This window comes from Chrysochloris asiatica, unplaced genomic scaffold (genome assembly GCF_000296735.1).
Source record: "Chrysochloris asiatica unplaced genomic scaffold, ChrAsi1.0 scaffold00028, whole genome shotgun sequence".
Lineage (NCBI taxonomy): Eukaryota > Metazoa > Chordata > Mammalia > Afrosoricida > Chrysochloridae > Chrysochloris > Chrysochloris asiatica.
In genome coordinates, this window is record NW_006408546.1 from 25,549,331 (window position 1) to 25,563,631 (window position 14,301).

Here is a 14,301-nt window from a genome sequence, read left to right on the forward strand (position 1 = left end):
CAGCTGATATGAAGTGAGGGGAGATGCACAAGAACACCCAAACTTGCAGATAGTACCCATTTAACTTAGCCTTGATGGCTTGAGAATCAGAATTCGACTAGAGGAAAATTTAAAAAATTAAAAAACAATTTTTGATAAAGGAAACAAGGTTAAATTGCTACTATTTGTTGAATCTGACCTATATTCACAGAGGTAGTAACTGTAAATACCAACAGAGAGGGAAGGAGCCCTCACATCAAGTATGTGGGGGAAGAAAGAGTCCCCACTGAATAGTTTTCAACTTGTCTAGATGGGTCTGGTTAAAAAAGATGGGGATAAGATTCTTATGATTCAATGGTGAGTAATTGTTATCATGACTAATTGCAACTGTCACAACTGTAAAGGAAGAAGTTTTGTAACAAAAACAGGGGAATGGTTAATCTTACAGTCTAGAAACAAAGGACCCTAAGATCATCAAGGGTGAAGAGCCCAAGTAGAATGAGAGACCTTATCCATAAAACCAGAGATGGAGACAGAGATGGGGACATGGAGAGATGGAGCAACTGAGGACACTAGATTTCTGGGAAGAGAGGGACTAAGAGCTGGCAGCCAGGAGGCAGACTTGCAGAATGTGACCTTTGCTGGTTTAAATTATTATATATGCCTGAGTGTTAAAAAAAAAAAAAAAAAAAAAAAGCTAAAGCTAAAGTGAATAGAGAGAAACACTGTTAACTGATGGTACATGGAGGGAATTATAATCATTGTAATGAAACAAGGTGTATGATTTGTTGAATGTAAAACTGATGATCTGCCCTGCAAACATTTACTCAATCCACAATAAAAACCTTAAAAAAAAAAAAAAAAAAAAATCAAGTCCCAACTACATGCTATATATAAGAAATTAACTTTAAATAAAACTCCACAAATTGGTTAAACGTTAATGGACAGAAAAGTTGCAATATATAAATACTAAAGATGACAAAATAGAATTACCTCTATGTTATCAGATATAGACATATTAGACTTTGAATTAATATATATTTCCAGATAAAAGAGACATTACATAATGATAAAAAGACCCAGTTTGTAAAATGACATGAGTCTTAAATCTGTATGCACCTAATAACAAATTTTCCAAAGACATCACACAAACACCTGAAAATTATAAAGTTGAAAGTTAAAGGGGGAGAAAATGGATATACTAGAAAACTACTTGGTAAAAGAATGCTGGAGAGTTGATATCAGTAACAGAAAAGGAAAATAGATAAATCTGTCATTAACACTTGTTTCTCAGAGATAGATAGAATAAGTAGATGGGGGTGGGGGGAAAGGTAAGGCTGTGGGCTAATGTGCCAGACTGCAAAGCCTGCACAGTTGGCAGTTCAAGCTTACCAGCTGCTCCTTGGAAACCCTATACAGGGTCGTTGTGGGTCAGAATTGACTTGACAGCACTTAACAAAAACAACAATAGAAATTTGGAAAAATGAAAATAAGTACCTTGATTCAACTATTAAATAATTTACATTCTTCAGAGGATTAGCACTGGACTGTGAACCACAAGGTCAGTACTTCAAACCCACCAGCTGATCCTTAGAAACCCTATACAGGGTTGCTATGAGTTGGAACCAACTTGACAGCACTTAACAACAAAAGCCACAAACAGAAAATCTGAGCAAGTATCAGAATAATCCTTTATAAATCATGTTTTAATCACAGTGTAATGAGATTTCATATAATGACTAAGAAGGCAAGTAAAAAAATAAAACTATATGGGAAAAATTTAGAAACATGTTGGTAATTAATGGTTGTCTTTTTCCTATATTAAGCATTATTTAGTTTCATTCTAGTTCTAAAATTAATGCAGCATCTTAAATTTGCATGGATCAGAAAGAAGGCAGACTTGGAAAGATCATTAAGTCTCAGAAACTTCTGGGTGGATTGGGCAAAGAAAGAATGGATGAACAGGGGAATGGGAAAGCTTGATAGTGTAAAGATTTGAGTCACACTTTCTAGTGATCAAGTGAATCAGCATGGCGGGCTTGGGGGTGGGAGGTACACAGTCAGAGATGAGGTTGAGGAGTAAGCTGGGAAGAGTCAGCAGAAAGAGAATGAGAGGCATGGCTATTAATTGACAAAACTAATCTTCAGCTAGGTTCTGTAGGTTTGAGAAGAAGACTAGTGGAGACTTCAGTGTCATTTTGTTCTGGGTTCACACCTGTGTTCTATGGTGGGTAGGGGTAAGATCAGACAAGACGCCATGTCCACATTTATATCTTTACTTGCTGGAAGGGTGCCTGGGATAGAAATCTCCTCTGCATCTCTTCTACAGCTCTTCAGTTCCAGAACTGACATCTCACTAGACCCAGGCCATAATCACAAAAAGGTTTATATAGAATATTAATAACAAAACAAGGATGGCTGCTCTACCTTTAACAAGTCCCCATTCATATTAGTGTGAATTCACTTAGACTCTAGTGATCATGCACACAGATTACAATTAGAAAATGAATCTGAAACAATAGCTTTTTTTAGATATACACAGAAGACTTGGTTACCAAGGTGTTTTTAAAAAAGTTGATAAAAATTATTAAATGAAAGTCATTTTTTAAAGCCGACAAGCAATGAAAGTGCCCAACACACCCATTAACACTCCGATCTCCAATTTTCCCAAGACAGTGTAATGTATAATAGTTACAAATGTGTTCCTGGTCTCTCTTAGTTTAGAGGCTCTGCTGAAATCTGTCTACCTTGGGTGACCCTGATGGTATCCGACATACTGGTGGTATACCTTTCCAGTATCACAATAACACAAAACCACCACAGCACCAGAAACTGACAGACAAGAAGCTGGTGAAAACCTTGTGAACACCAGCAGAATCAAGTATGATATATAGGTGGGAGATGATGCCTTCAGATTGGAAATGGGGAAGAGCTGGCTCCTCAAAGCAGAGTCCACCTTAATGACATGGATCGAGTAAAGCTTTCAGGACCTTTGTGTGCGGATATGTCTTGACTCAAAATAAGAAGAATCAGCTGTAAGCATCTACTAATAATTGGTATGCGGAAAGCATAAAGTATAAACCTAAGAAAATTGGAGGTTTTCAAATATGAAATGAAGTACAGAAAGATAGAAAAATTTGCCTAGTTATTACTGAAGCTAAGGAGTCCTAGTATGGTATGGTATATAAAGCACTGGACTACTAACAGCTAGGTTAGCAGTTCGAACCAACCAGTCCTTTTTGGAAACTCTATACAGGGTTGCTATGAGTTGGAATTGACTCAGTGGCACTTAATAATAACAACAAAGTGAACTGAAATGGACTGGTATTGGTCATTTTGAATCAGACAATTATATGGCATAATATGTTGGAAATGACATACTGAAAATTGTCATATTGTCAAAAAGAACATTTCAAGATCAATAGTGGAGTACAACACTGTCATTGACGTGGTAATATCCATATGCCTAGAAGGAAGACTGGTTAATACAACTACTATTCAAATGTATCCACTAATCACTAATGTCAAAAATGAAGATATTGAAGATCTTAACAACTTCTGTACTATGAAACTGATCAAACATGCAATCCAAACGTATTGATAATTACTGGTGATTGGAATGCAAAAATTAGAAACAAAGAAGCATTAGTAGTTAGAATTTATGTCCTTGGTGATAGAAATGAGACCAGATATTGGATGACAGACTTTTGCAAGACCAATGACCTATTCATTGAAAATATCTTTTTCAACACATAAATATGTGTCATCTTAGGATAAACACTTGACCTCAAGGTTAATTTGAGCCGCAAGGCTGGTGGTTCAAACTCACCAGCTATTCCTTGAAAACCCTATATAGGATCACTACAGTTGGAACTGACTCAATGACAGTTAATAACAGCAAATGGGTATATATGGACCTCATCAGTAGGAATACGCAAGAATCAAATCAACTACATCTGTGGAAATATCATCAGTCAAAAGAGACCATCATTGATTGCTCATGTACAAATTCAAACTGAGGTTAAAGAAAATTAAAACAAATCCATGTCCGTCAAAATACAACCTTGACTATATCTCAGGAATAAATTTGATGCATTGTACACTAATGACCAGACAAGTTGAAGGAAAAAAAATCATTTAAAGGACAGGAAAGAAAGAAAGAAACAAAATGGATGTCAGAAGACACTCTGAAACATGCTCTTGCACGTAGAGTAGCTAAAGGAAATGAATGAAATCAAGAAGTAAAATAGCTGAACATAAGATTTCTAAGGGCAGATCTAGAACACCAAGTAAAACACTACAGTGAAATGTACAAATACCTGGAATTAGAAGACTAAAAGAAGAGAGCAAAGTTGGCATTTCTCAAACTGGAAGAAAAGAAAAAACAAACAAAACCCCAAGCCTTGGGTTGTAATACTGAAGAACTGTGTGGGCAAAATACTGAATTATGTTGGAAGTATCAAAAGAAGATGGAAGGAATACACAGTCAGTTTACCAAAAAGAACTGATTGACATTCAACCATTTCATGAGGTAGCATATGATAAAGAACAGATGATACTGGAAGAGATCCAATAAGGAAGAAATCCAAGCTGCACTGAAGGCGTTATTGAAAATCAAAGCTTAGGAATTGATACAATAGTGATTGAGGTGTTTCACCAAATGGATGCAACACTGGAAACACTCACTTTTCTATATATACCAAAAAATTTGGAAGACAAGTACGTGGCCAAATGACTGGAAGGTATCTGTCTATATTTATGCCCATCCAAGAAAGGTGCTCCAACAGAATGAGAAAGTTATCAAACAATATCATTAATATTATATGAAATTATAATTATGCAAAAGGTAATTATAAAATGATTGTACGGCAATGTTCAAACCAGATTCAGAAGAGGAAATGGAATAAGGAATGACATTACAGTTATCACATAGACCTTGGCTGACAACAGAGAATAGTAGAACAATATTTCTACTTTGTGTAGTTTTACTGACTACACAAAGACATTTGACTGTATGAGTCAAACCCATTAGGGATAACAGTTCAAAGAACTGGAATTCCAGAATGCTCAATTGTGCTCATGCGGAATCTGTACATAGACTAAAAGGTTCAAACAGAATAGGGGAACACTGCATAGTTTACATCAGCAAAGGTGTGCACCATTGTTTTATCCTTTCACCACACTTATTTAATCTGTATTCTGAGCAAATAATCTAAGACACTGCATAATTTGAAGGAGAACATGGCATCAGAATTTGAGAAGAAGGCTCATTAACAGCCTGTCATATGGAGATGATACAATCATCCTTAATGAAAGTGATGAGAACTTGAAGCACTTATTGATGAAGACCAAAGACTATAGTCTTCAGTATGGATTGCACGTCAACATTTAAATAAATAAATAAATCACAACTAGACCAATAAACAACATCATGATAAACTGAGGATAAAAGATTGAAGTTGTCAGGGAGTTCATTTTACTGGAATTCACAATCAATCAGTGCCTATGAAAGCAGCAGTCAAGTATATATAAATCAAATATGCTACAAAAGACCTCTTTAAAGTGTTATAAGTGTTTAAAAAAACATTTATGTCCCCTTAAGGCCTAAGGTACTTGTGATCTAAGTCATGGTATTTTCAATGAGTAAGGCAGATCAAAGTAGAATTGATGCCTTTGAATTGTGATATTAGTGAAGAGTACCATGTAGTGTCAGAAGAAGGAACAAATCTCAGTTAGAGGAAATATCATCAAAATGTACCACAGAAGTAAGGATGACAAGGCTTTCTCACATGCATGTTGGACATGTAATCAGGAGGGGCCAGTCCCTGGAGAATGACATCATGCTTGGTAAAGTAGAGGATCAGGGAAAAAGAGGAAGGCCTTTAATGAGATGGATTGACACATGAGAGGCTGTACCAATGGGCTCAAACATACAGAGACAGTGTTTCATTATGTTGTATATAGAGTTGCTATGAATCAGAATCAAATCAATGACTCCTAGCTGCAACAAGAACAGTTCCAAACTGCCTCAAGGAAGAAAGATACCAATATAAAAAATGTGATGTAAATAATAAAATCTCCATTTTATTTTGGATAATTGCAAAGAATTAAACTCAAGCAAAAATGTTGTGGCAAGAAGAACTTATAATAAAGCACTCTAAAAATATATGTTGATGGACAAGCTGGATATTTTAATAGTGGATAGGATACTGGCCTATTGAAATATTTGTTGCTTTCACTTCGTGCCCGCCAGATGCCACAGTTGCTCTCTGCTGCAAAATCTCCATCAGCGGAGCCAAAGACACGGGACTCTTGGCCACTCCTGCCTTTTTTGTTTGTTTGTTTTTAAACAATATAGTCCACCTAGAAAACCACAGGGCAGTTTTCACAATGGAATGTAAATTTGCTGCAACGTATGCACACTTGTACTATAAACCAGATGTGAGAGGTTGACAGGGTGCACAGCAGAACTCTTCCATGGCATTTCATCACCTATTAATCTAGTTTTTGCTAATTTCATTTTTTAGATTGTTATTCCAGTCTCAGAATTGATGTTACCCATAGAGTAATTACATTTCCATAAAAATATCTTATACCTCAGGAAGGAAGTGGGACGGAATGAGAGCATTGGTACATTGTGAGGACTGCAATCAACATCACGAATCAAAATATGTATGTATTGAATGGAAACCCAATGTGATATGTAAACTTTCATCCAAATCACAAGGAAAAACTTTTTAAAGTATTCCTTTTACCAGAGACCAGCATCTATGGGTCCAGTGCCAAAATGTGGGTATCCCCTGGTTTTCATACGTAACATTTCACAGAAACACAGCCCCACTCATTCATTTACATACTGTCTACACTGGTTTTCTATCTATATAGCAAGTTAAGCAGTTGTGACACATTAAGTAATAGCCCACAAATCATAAAGTAATTACTACCTCAAAAGTTTACAGATTCCTGTCTTATACTATTAGCCTACAAAAATGCTATAGGGGAGAGTGTAACAAGAAAGAGGACGATTCTGAGTCCATCTTTACATCTTCATTTCACTATCCACACTCTCAATGAAAAACATGTACTCTATGTCAATCCTTGCTGCACTACTGGATGGTGCATGGAATGAGTTTAAAAAGGCATAGTCTCAACACCTGGTAAATGTGTCACAGCTCCAAGAACAGATAGCATTAAACAATCACAGCATTCACACCCTCAGAAGCCTTCGCCACACAGTGCTCTAGTTGGCTAGAAGTAGACTTGGGTTAACGTTGTTGTTGTTAAGTCAGTTCTGACTCATAGTAAACCTGTATAGGGTTTCCAAAGACAGTTGGTAAATTTGAACCTGTCGACATTGTGGTTCAAACTGACCTTGCATGCCAGCAATTTATCCTACAGCACCACACCAGGATTTCTGGGTTACTTTAAATGGTAAAATAGTTTGGTTATCTCAAGACTATTTTGTTTTTATGTTGCTATTCGAAATCATTCTCCTTTCATCTGTCCACAAAAATCAGACTTCTTCTAACTTGTATTTACTCGGGCTAGAATGGATTTAAGCTGTTCTTAAGGTCGCTATGGGTCGGAATCGACTCGATGGCACTTTACAACAACAACAATAAATCTAATGCCTTCTGAAAGAACAATCTTGCTAACAGCAGAAACGTTATGTGTGTATGTGTGTGTGTGTGTGTGTGTTAGGGGAGAAGAAAAAAAAGCTTTACAGTGAAAATTGCATTTTCATATCATGATTTTCAGTTATACTGTTTGCGCATGTTTTTGTTTGTTTTATCGCTAACAAGACTAAACCAGGGGAGAAGGTAACCTTTCCAGAACTGGCTAAGTGGCACTGGGAATTCGAAGTCCATTCCCATCGATCCCTCCTGGTGATGCTTCCGTAATTCCTTTTCAGGCTTTTGTTAACTCTGTTGCCCCTACTCTGGCTCTTCTCCATCAATCTACATTTATAATCAGGACTCCAGTTTACAATTTTTGCTGTTGGATGAGTTTTTTAACCTCACCAACCGATAGACTGGTATGTTGGGAAGACCAAAATGAAAAGAAGGAAAAAAAAAAAAATCAAAATCAAAGCTAAGTCCAAATCTTCAATGGGAGGAGCTAAGGCATCCATTTCTATTAACCCATAGGTGATTCTAATGGTTGGACAAGTTGGGCAAACACTGCTTTGTTAGGGACCCACAACCTACACTGTTGTTGTTGTTGGTAAGTGTCATTGAGTTGGTTCTGACTCATAGCATTCCTGTATAGGGCTTCCAAGGAGCTGCTGGTGAATTTGAACTGCTGACTTTGCAGTTCAAATTGGCTTTACGGTCCAGTGCATTATCCCACAGCACCACAATGGTAACTGAATTATCTAGATGTTTGTTAAGTAGACAAATTTCCCTAGTCCCACGTCAAATCCACTGACAAACAACTCTTCTTGTCTATGTATTTTAACCACCTCCCTAGAAAATTTTAAAGAAAGGCATCTGTTGAAATCAGCCTGAAGAAGCCCAGCTTAACTTCAAACTTACATTGTGGTCCTTGTTCTACCAGCATCAGCATTACTTGGAGACATTTAAGAAACACAGGTTCGTAGACCTCATCTCTTCTGAATTAATATGTAAGATCCCCACGTGATTCTGATGTACACAACACTGTGAAGAGTACTTGTTAAAGTCCAAAACTGAACCAGCAAACTAAACTCTAAAGACTGTTTCCTACTCAAATGCTTGTAGCTTGATTTCAAACATCACCTATGCCAATGAATCTCTGAGTCCAGGTGAAAAATCAATGCATAGGAATCTTTAATAGGGAAATTGTCTTTGAAGCCAAGGCCAGAGTGATCAGGTGACTTTATACCTACTCAGGATTTTTTTTTTTTTTTCCAGAGCTACCACCATTCATCTCTCCGTCAGCCACCATTCATCTGACTGTCTGTCTCAGTGTGGTGACTTGCATGTTGCTCTGATGCTAGAAGCTAGACTATGAATGATTTGAATACTAACCGAGTCTCCCAACGTGCTAAGGTTTCAGTGGAAGTTCCAGACTAAGACAGACTAGAAAGAAGGAGAGTCAGATGACTTCTGAATGGTTAGTCACTGAAACCTTATAAATTTTCTTGTCAGATATAGTGCCAGAAGACTAAAACATTATGAATCACACCAGAATACTGTCAGATATAGTGCCAGAGGATGAATCCATCAGGTTGGAAGGAACTCAAAATAAGATTGGGAAATAGCTGCCTACTCAGTGTAGAGAAAGGTGCTCTGGTAGCGTAGTGCTTACCAGTCAGGCTGCCAACCTCAAGGTCAGCAGTTTGAAACTACCAGTGGTTCTGCGGGAGAAAGATGAGGCTTTCTGCTTCTGTAAAGATTTACAACCTCAGAAACCCTGCACAGGGTTGCTATGAGTCGGAACCGACCCCACGGCACACTGCCACTACCACTACCAGTGTAGAGATGATCATGGTGACAGGAATGAAGTAAAGCTTTCAAAACTTTCATTTGCTGATGGGGTTCAACTCATTTGACCCCCATTATATGGCACCATTGGAGAAGCACTCAATCTCAAGGTCGGTTTGAACTGCAAAGTTGATAGTTCAAACTTGCCAGCTGTTCTTCGGAAACCCTATATATGGTCTCTATGAGTCGGAGCCAACTAGATGACACACAACAACATATATAGACATAAGGTGCCCTGGGAGAGTAGTGGATTATGAGCTGGGCTGCTAATCACAAGATCATCAGTTCAAATCTACCAGCCACTCCATGGGAGAAAGATGAGGTTCTCTACTCCTGTAGAGATTTACCGTCATGGAAATCCTAAAAAGGTTAGCTGTGAATCAGGACCAACTCTGCTAACCAAAAGGTTGATGATTCAAAGTCGCCACCTGCTCCTCATAAACACTAGACAGAGTTTCTATGAGTCAGAACTTACCAACAAATATATAGCCTTATGAGTTAAGAACTCATTTTCTCTCCCATAAAAGAGAAAACTTACTCACAAATAGATTAAAACCTTACAAGGGTCACTTAGCTAGCAAGTGACAGAGGTGGCCTTTAAACTGAGACAGCTTGATTCTGGACCCAAGTCATCAGGCTGAAGGACTCCTCTCAAAAATTAACATGGAACAGCTGCAGTTTACCTGGAACTGGGTGTACAAAAAGGAGCCACGTACAATGTTTGTTCTTTCTTTTCTTTTAATAGGAAAGTAAAAACATGTTTCAAAGTCTACAATAAGTCCATATCCAAAGGAGTCTTACATGTCAGTGATGCGCTGGACTTGAAATTCTGTGGCACAGTTGTGCTATGGTGGGCTGGTTCTGGCCCACTGGCATTGGTAGGGCTCACTTCTGGCCTGGTGACAGGTGCAGATTCTACAGAGCTATGATGGTTTCTATTGAGTGCTAAAATTCACAGACGTTCCAGGGTATTCATGCCAGGATCATTTCTTGCGTAAAGTTTGATGTAGATGAAGATAAAGTGGTTTCTTTCTGTTAAAGTCAGTGGGTTTCTTGTATCTGTAACCACAATAGAAAGGCCATTGCTTAAAATAACTTTGGTGATGGATCACTTCCAAACAAGCTGCTGGATAAGGGGAACATGGAAGGAAGTCATACTAGTCACCATATTAAATGAATACTAACACTTTATGTGTATCACTTAAAGTTCTATTACAATTGGCCCAGGTTTCATTTAATCCATCTCGATGAAAGCAAAGCACTTGGTGCTGGTAAACTTTTTTTAGGGTTGTAGTATTTAAATTCAAAGAATATAGCTGTACCTTTAGATAATTTTTCATCATGCTTCTGCAACTCAATGTCCACATTAAAATGAACGTATGTATCTTCTTTTTCTTGAAGCCACAATAGTATCTTGCACAGGAGTTAAATCTATTGCATTCAGATCCTTTATACTAACTGTGATATAAGGATTGATGCATTACCCGGCATCTTTCTGACCAATTTTTTTCAATTCTGATGGTGAGTAATGTCATTTCTGGTTCTGATGGCAAGCGTGGTAATACAGTGCCAGGAACTCTAGCAGGACAAGAATCAGAAGACCCTGATCCAGAACCACCATCTTCATCCTCTTCATCAAATGCCAAATTCTCTTCTTCACCAGGAGCTAAAATTCTTCTTAATGGGATAGGCTGAACATCAAATGGGAGTTCTTTATTATATGTATTATATATATTATATGAAGAATATTCTTTAGGATTGGTTCTAGCTTCTTCAGATCCTCCAATTTAAATTCCTCTTGGGACTGTGTGGACGGTAAAGCTGCACTTCAAGCATGTGGCAATTTTGCCTATGTTTTTCTTTTGTTCTTCTGTGAATTCAGAATTATTGTGTTGAGCGTGGGCCTCTTTTTGTAGATGTCTTGCTAATATCTGATACTTGTCTATAGCCTCCACCAGCTGGCCCCAAGAGTCGGAGTTGGCACCTCTCCTAAAACTGGCACCTCATCGTTGCACAGACTCCAGGTTACCTCCGACATGCCATTCCCTACCCTATCCCCTCCCACCCCTACCCCACTATGGCTGGGCTCTAGGGCACCATCCTCTCGGGGTCTGGCCCCAACATTAACAGGGCCAGGAGGAACCACTATGGTGGCCGCCTCCACCCACCAAGGAGCCACAATGTTTGTTCTTAAGAAGCTGACAGCCTAAAAGAAGAGTGGAAATTCTAGTGTTATGACAGGTCACTTACCTGTCCCTAGCAGATATCACCAAATGATCAGACGAATCTTTCCTTCTCTGTATGGGCTTGGCACATAAGAAAATTACTACCAATTAATTAAAGTTGGTATTTGTGATAACTCTCTTTTCCATTTTGCTCTAGTGGAAATAAATAAAAAATGGTTTCCCTTTTCGAATTCATTACTTTTGTTGTTGTTAAGTGTCTTCAAGTTGGGACTGACTCATAGCAACCCTGTATAGGGCTCTGAGGCTATACATCTTTGCCAGAGCAGAAAACCTCATCATTCTCCCACAGAGCAGCTGGTGGGCTAGAACAGCTGACCTTGTGGTTCATAATCCAGGGCTTATCCCATAGAGTCACAACTCTTCCCTATTGCATTAACATTACATGTTAAATAATCCTTGCAAATAAGCACTAGTCTAGGAAATAACAAATATTATAATAATCAAATTGCCAAGAATTTCATTTTTATTTCATCAATTTGTTATGAAGGATAAATCTACCCTACTCAAATGATGTGACCCCTCCCCCCCCCCAAATTCCTTGGTCATGTCTATCCAACGTGGAGTGACCCTATGTGTTACAGAGTGCAAAGGAGAGTCGCGCCCCATGGGGTTTTCAGGGCTATAACCTTTTGGAACCAGATGACCAAGTGGGTTCGAACTGCTAAACTTTCAGTTATAAGCCACTTAACCATATGTACCACCAAGATAGTCCAATAATTTTACATCTCCAAAATTCCTAAAGCTTGTGTTATTTGCTTTAATTTTATCTTTTTAGGAATGAAGAAACACCAGCTAAAAACCCAAATACAAAATGGGATGAGAACTAAGGCCAAAGTATGAATTTAATACAACTGCTTTTGATGAAAGAGTGGGTGGGCTGACAAGGCAGAAGTCTACCTTAGTAAAATGTATTATAATCCACCTTTTACCAGTTAATTGGAAATGAGTTAATGCTCAGGTGGGCTGAGCCAAAATTAGCATAAAAGAAAATCATTTTTCTGTTTATATAATTTGCATGTCTTTGTAATCAGTAAAATGACAGCTCAGACAAGAGGCCTACCCACTGCAATGCAATCTTTAATCCCTGTCAGATATTAATCATCTCTCTGTAATATAATCAAACGGCTTCTGTCATAATGACATTGAATGTAAATACAGGCAGTCCCAGGTTCCAACAAAACCTGTTCCTAAGTGTATTTTTAAGCCTACTTTGCGGCTAACCCAGAACAGGAGCATACAGTTCTTATTTTGCCTTACTTTAATGCAAGAAAGGAGCCCTAGTGAAGCTGTAGGCTAAGCACTGAACTGCTAAATGTAAAGTTGGCAGTTCAAACCCACCAGCTACTCGGAGGGAGAAAGATCATAAAGATTTGTTGTTGTCTTTGCTGCTAAGTGTTGTTGAGTAGGTTCAAATCCTAGCGATCGTGTATGGCATTTCTGAGGCTGTAAACCTTTGCAGGAGCAGAAAGCCTCATCTTTTTACTGTGGAGTGTCTGGAAGGCTTGAACCACTGACCTGTGATTTGCCATCCAGTGCTTATCCAACAGAGCCACCACCCTCTCCCATAAAGAATTACAGTCTCAGAAACCCCATACAAGGTCCCTAAGAGTTAGAATTAACTCTATGAAAGTGGGTTTGGTTTCGTTTGCAGTTAATACAAGAACAGATCCAAGTTTATTCAATGGTTTAAAAGCTGCACTTGGGACGCTACTTGCGATGAAGAATTGGTTATGAGTAGGGGCTGGTTCAAATCAAAGTGAGGGCAAATTTGCATAACATTAAAGGGCAAGTATCAGTTGACTATAAATCAGATATTCATTACCCAAGGATTTACTGCTGTTATTGTTGTTAAGTGCCCCTGAGTCAGTTCAGATTCATAGCTACACTGGACAGGGTTTCCTAGGAGCAGCTTGTGAGTTTGAACTACCAACCTTGCGGTTCAAACCAACCTTTTGGTCAAGAGGTCCAATTATTGCTGCTTTGCAGCGAGAAGAATGGTGGCTTTGTAAGGAAACAAAATAGTAAAAATAAAAGTTTTGCATCTTAACTGAAACTTCCTGGAGTTTTCCCAGGCCCTGTGTTTACTTCTTTCGGATTATTTTTAAAAGCTGAAGCAACAAAGAAGTAGACCCTTGGGACCAAAACATCCTTCAGTTTGTAAGGTTCAGAATTATTTTAATAGGCTGCAAGGGAGTAAACGAGTTGGGCTACTAATTTCCTGCAGGCATTTTCTAAGTTTTTATCTCTTACAGTATCAGGCCTTTGAATAAAAAGGTTCTCTTTGAACCAGAATATTGTTGCTCTTGTGGCACACGAGAGAGAAATAAAAATATCTCCAACAGAGAAAGGGAGTTACAAGAATTGGGACTCGTGTCATACCTGCCTAGCATTTTGATGTGCTATTCTCAAAGGTTCTCCACAGTTCCACCAGCATTTACCCTTTTCAACACTCTCAGAAAATAAATGCTTAGAATAAATTGGTCCTAGAAGAAATAACAACCATAATGCTTTTGAGACACAGAATGGCAAGACGTTGGCTCGTTTCCCTTGGACAAGTTATCAGAAGAAAACAACTGCAAACAAAGGACTTGCTTATCAGGTTTGGTAAAGCA

At 38.2% G+C, this 14,301-nt stretch overlaps 1 pseudogene; it reads right to left on the minus strand.

Annotated features, from left to right (window-relative positions):
• Positions 1 to 10,644: 10,644 nt before the first annotated feature.
• Positions 10,645 to 11,481, minus strand: LOC102823163 (annotated as a pseudogene).
• Positions 11,482 to 14,301: the final 2,820 nt, after the last annotated feature.